Here is a 6,126-nt window from a genome sequence, read left to right as displayed (position 1 = left end):
TGGGCTGCTTCTCTCCATTAGGCCAATCCTCAGAGCAAGCTCCTCCTGGCCACATGCTTCTAGTTCACATTAACCCATGGTGACCTGTTCCTTTCTTCTTCCTTCTCTTCTCTTGGTCTCTCTCTGCTACCCCCAAAGCCTCAAACCTTGGCTCTGCCTACTTCTTTCTACCCAGTCTAGGCTTGTAGGCAACTTTATTTAGCCAATTAGGGATAATGTGGAAAGCAAGGTTTTCACCACTTCATTTTGGATACTTAAGAATTTGCTTGTGAGGATCTTGGGGAGCAAGCAATTACCATTTGATTACATAGTAGCCCCAGATCAACCCCAACACAGGACTCACTCTGTTGCTCTCCTCCTCCACTTTGTGGGAGCCCATTCTAATTTCTCTTAGGATTTCTTGCTTTGGTTTTGATTTGTTAAATAAACTTATGCTTAAATTTGCCTGTATCTTTCAACAAAATTTTCTTCTTCTTCTTCTTTTTTTTTTAAGACAGGTCTGAAACTCATTATGTAGATCAGAGCCTGATCTACAAAGTGCTGGAAACTTTAGGTGTGCATCACCATGTTTCAGGATAGTTGATCTCACTGTGAACCCCGAGATTGTGTTATTTACTGGAAAACCTGTTTTTAGTTACAGTGTGGCTCAGCCTTAGCACACACCTTTAATCGAAGCGCTTTCTGCTTGAATATTGTAAACAGGATTAAGTAAAGTCAAGGCTTAGCAAGAAACCAGTTGACAGGAAGTGAACATAGGATTAGTAAGAAAAAATTCAGAGTAAGAGACAGTCATGAGGATAGACAGACACAGGAAATAGAAGGTGGGACATTCCGTTTGAAGGAGGTTATTTTGAGAAGGCAACAGAGGGGGATTCCTTCTGGCATGTCTGATGAGCAGGAAGGTCAGCTGGGTGCTTTCTCTACTTCTCTGAGCTGGTAGGCTTCACCCTAGCATCTCGAAAAACTGAACAATTGAGATTTTGTTAAAAACAGCACCACCACACCCAGTTTCAGCTGAAAATTTTCCTTCAAGGAGACAAAAACCAAGAGACCCATGCAACAATACTCTGTTTCAATAAACACAACAAAAAGATAGATCCTTTATGTATATTACATATATGTGTCTTTAAAAATCCTTCCCTCAGGGGTTGAAGAGAAGGCTCTGTGATTAAAAGAACTGACTGCTCTTACACGGTCCAGTCCCAGTACCCACATCAGGAAGCAAACTATTTGCAACTCCAGTCCCAGGGGAAACAGTGCCCTCTTCTGGTCCTTATGGGCACTGCACACAAATGGTATAAATATATGCCTGCAAAACACCCATAATAGATTTTAAAAAGAAAGAAAAGAAAAGAAATTCTTCCCTCACTCACCTTCTCATGGTAGTGTCAAACTTTGGGTCGGAGACTGTTGTCTTGCTAGAAGTAATCAATATATATTTTTATTATAATTGAATTGAGTCTATGGTGTTTTCCAGGGGTCAGGAACTCCGTAACACAAAGTCCTACATGAAAAGCCATGCATATGTCATAGAGCTGAGTAAGGACAGGTAGAGCACCAGGATCAGCAAGGTAGCCCGTTTCAAAAAATATGGTGGAGAAACAATTGAATAAGACTCTCATTGATCCCTGGCCTTCACAAATACATACAATAGTAAGCAGAACCAGAGAGAGAGGAGGGATATTGAGGTCTGAGCAGAGGTTTTACCACTCTTTTTACATTTGTAAATGTTTCCCAGAACAAACATCTTACCCATCCAGAGTAATTACATGTATATGAATTACAAATAAGAATTCAGTTATCCTGAATAAGGATTGAGATTTAAAGACCTTGCCATGTTCTTTACAGTGATAGGGTTTTCCTCAGGATGAATTCTCTGATGCTGAATCAAGTATAAACAACTGTTAGAGACCATGGTTCATGTATTAGTTACTTATGTTGCTTAGCTAGAACACCATGGCTGGGTGCTGGTGCACACCTTTAATCCTAGCAATCAGAGGCAGAGGCACATGGATCTCTGTGAATTTAAGGCCAGCTTGATCTATAGAGGGAATTCTAGGACAGCCAGAGCTACACAGAGAAACCCTGTCAAAAGAAAAACAAAGAAAGGAAGAAAGGTAAAACAACTCTGGAGGAAAGAGGTCATTTTGCTCATAGCTCCAGAAGGACAGTCCATATGGTAGCGGAGACCTGGTGGCAGGCGGCCAGAGCAGTAACTGGTAGTAGAACAGATCCCCACCCACACACAGTAAGCGCAGAACACCGTGGAGTAGGGTGAGGCTATACAAACTCTCAAGCTCCATCCCCAGTCTACCTCCTGAAGCTTCCACAATGTCACCCAAACAGCACCACCAACTAGAGAACAATTGTTAAAATACTTGAGTCTGTGGGACACATTTCTCATTCAAACTGTCATACCTGTAGACTTTCTGGAATGGATTATTTGGTCTCTAGTAACTGAACTTCATAAAGGCTTTGCCACATGCTTTTTAAATGTAGAGTTTTATCACATATGGATTTTTTTTTTTTTTTTTTTTTTTTTTTTTTTTTTTGGTGCTTAGTAAGGTCTGAATGACTGTTAGAAGACTGTCCATTTCTAGGGCTTTTCCTCTGATGTTGGGTAAGGATCAAGTTTAGACTAAAGGCTTGTTTGTATTCTTTGTATTTGAAGGGTTTCTCTCTAGTATGGAATGTGGAAAAGAGGACCCAAGAATAACTCCAAAGTTTATAGATCCAAGTAGGAATGCTGGTGTGACCTTATGAAAAGGGAGATATATAGGATGAGGGTCTTTTGTTGATGGTTGTTTTTGAGGTGGGGTTTCGCTATGCTGGGTAGTTTAGACTAGCCTCAAGTTCAAAATGATTCTCTTGTCTCAACCACTAAGTCTGAACTTGAACTTGAGATTTGTCTGCCTTAGCCTCCAGAGTGCTGGGATTGTTGGATTTGCAAAAGATTTAAAATTAGGGTTTTTTTTCTTTTTTTTTATTATTAGTTACATTTTATTAACTCTGTATCCCAGCTGTATCCCGATCCCTCAGTCCCTTCCAATCCTATCCTCCCTCCATCATCTTCAAAATTAGTTTTTAAAAAATAGATGTTTATAGTTTCCATTTCTTGAGTTGATTTTGGCAACTTGTATCTTTTTAGGAACTTTTCTAGTTTACCTAAGCTTCTTGATATATACTTTGTCCCGGGTTTTTATTTTTGTTTTGTTTTGTTTTTTTGTTTTATTAAGATTTATTATTTATACAGTTTTCTGCCTGTATGCCAGAAGAGGGCACCGGATTTCATTATAGATGGTTGTAAGCCACCATGTGGTTGCTGGAATTGAACTCAGGACCCTTGGAAGAACAGTCAGTGCTCTTAACCTCTGAGCCATCTCTCAAGCCCATGATGATTTACTTTTGTTTATGAACATTGGCGCTTTATCTACATGTATGTGTGAGGGTGCCAAAGCCCCTGAAACTGGGATTACAGTCAGTTATGAGCTGTCATGTGGGTGCTGGGAATTGAACCCAGGTCCTCTAGAAGAACAGTCAGTGCTCTTAACCACTGAGACATCTCTCCAGCCCTTTTTTAAAAAAAGGATTTATTTATACATATGTGTACTCTATTTGCATGTATGCCTGACTGACAGTAGGGGGCATCAGATGCCATTGCAGATGGTTGTGAGTCGCCATGTGGTTGCTGAGAATTGAACTCAGGACCTCTGGAAGAGCAGCCAGTGCTCTTAATCTCTGAGCCATCTCTCCACCCACCCCCAGTTTCTTATAAGCTCTTTCTTTTCTCTTTTTTCTAGGTCTTACATATGGCCTATGATGAATATCTGTGCACTTAAAGATATAGCTTCCTGTTGTTTGAAAACTGTTTGGTCAAATGTTTGCCAGCACTGGACCGCTCTGTCTGTCTGTCTGTCTCTCTCTTGTTGGAGGTACCCTGCTGGCTGAGGTTGCTGTTCTTGCCTGGACCGGATAGCCATTACAATCTAGGTGCTAAATGCAGAATCCCATATCCTTGATGGGGTCCCTTGCTCTCTGCCTGACTTCATCTGGAGAGTGTCTTTAGATACAGACTCCCCTAACCACACTTGATATATGACCTCTGACACAGCTCCCTGCTCTGCGTGTGTATGTATTCATTTCTCAACAGAGATTTAATTCCCAGTCCTCCTCTGCCTCCCAAGTGTCATAATTACAGACACAGAGCACCACCAAATTTGGGCTCTAAATTCTTGTTTTGATGTGTCTCTCATTTTTCTTTAAGGTTTTATCTTGTGGTTCTTCTGATGTGCATAGTTTTGTGTGCTTTATTTTTGAGATGGGTTCTAGGAATTCACAGATTTGCCTTCCAGCTGCACAAATGCATCTCAAATGCCACTATGCACAGCTTTATATATATAATATTGTCTGCATGTATGCCTTCACACCACAGAAGAGGGCTCCAGATTGCATTATAGATGGTTGAGAGCCACCATGCAAGAGGGTTGTCATGGCTGGAGAGATGACTCAGAGGTTAAGAGCAATGACTGCTCTTCCTAGAGGTTCTGAGTTCAATTCCCAGTATCCACATGGTGGTGCTTACTTTGGTTTTTGGAGACATGGTTTCTCTGTGTAGCCCTGGCTACTCTGGAACTCACTGTGTAGACCAGGCTGGACTCAAGTTCAGAGATCTGCCTGCCTCTGCCTCCTGAGCACTGGAAGTAAAGGCATATGTCACCACCACACACTTGGCTTTGTTTTGGTTTCTGGTTTTTGAGTCAGGGCTTCTCTGTGTAGCCTTGGCTGTCCAAAACTTGCTTTGAAGACCAGGCAGGCCTCAAAACCACAGAGATCCTCCTGCCTCTATCTCCCTGAGTGCTGGGATCACAGGGGTGTGCCACTGCTTCTTTCTTTCTTTAATTTCTTTCTTTCTTGACAAAGTGGTGCTAGCTGGCTTGGAACGGCTAACAGTTTCCGTATGTGGGCACTGACAAGAGTGTTGCTTTCCTTCTGCCATCAGAGTACTAATGAGAAGGCTGAGGTTACCTCATCATTGTTCTCTGTGGCTGACTTGGTTTTTCCTCTCTCAAGACTTCATTGAACCTTGACAAGGATTCCTCCTATGATGGCTTATCATTGATTCTTGTCTGGCTTGAATTAGAAGATTTTCAGCTACAGATTTGCTTTACTGGTCTAACTTCTCCTTCCTATTTTCTCTCTCAAGGTTTACTGTTTTAACTTCAAACTCTAATTAGTCCTTTGGCATTCCAAACGCCATCTCACAGTCATGAACATTAGCAGACGTTGGGAATATGCAGACCATATGTGAATCGCCAACAAGAACTCTGCCTTCATTTTTAGAAGATATGTATACCTCCAAGTCATCGCACCATTTGACATGGTTTCAAGCACCTACATTTGAGGGCACTGTTGCCATCAAGACCAGCAAGGACTTAAAAGAAGGGGGCACAGAATCAGGCAGCTCCTATGTAGGAGATTCTTACTAAGTAAATGCTCGCTATGTAGGGAATCCTCCACACACTCCGAAATGTCACAGCTAAGCTGTTGGGAAGCAGCAGTTTAACACCTCCTCCCCAACCCCCGAAAGGTGGACAGTGTTGCCGTTTTGGGTGTTTTCCTCGAGGGAACCACGCGCACGGAAAAGAGCGGTTGTTTTAAACACATCGCCGAGTTCGTGGGGCTCGGAGTGGAATGTTCGGTGAAAGGGTCGCTCCCAGGCCGAAGCGATAAAATGAGATGGGCCGTGGCCTCAGGTCGCAGAGCCAGACCAGGCCTCAGCCTCAGCAGGGCCGCCCCTTCACTAGGCCAGGAGTTTCGCGTTTCACCTCCAGGCACGCCAGGGTGACGCCCAGCCTAGCTCCCCAAAACCGGACGCAGGGTCCCTGCAAGGGAGACTGTCTGCAACCCAACGCAGGCGAAACTGCGACAAGCGACACACCTCCAAGTCCTACGGGGGCCGCCCCCATCAGGGAGTCCGCAGGACCACAGCGCTGGTGCGGGTGCTCGCGATGCAGTGATGTAAGGACGCGATGAGATGACATCAAACGGTGCAGGGGCGGGCATCCTGACGCAAACGGCATACCAGAAAAATACCAATACAAGGCTGTACGCATGCGCGATGATTAC

This window comes from Meriones unguiculatus, chromosome 8 (genome assembly GCF_030254825.1).
Source record: "Meriones unguiculatus strain TT.TT164.6M chromosome 8, Bangor_MerUng_6.1, whole genome shotgun sequence".
NCBI lineage: Eukaryota > Metazoa > Chordata > Mammalia > Rodentia > Muridae > Meriones > Meriones unguiculatus.
The sequence above is the reverse complement of the archived record's forward strand: the minus strand, read 5'-3'. Positions refer to the sequence as shown.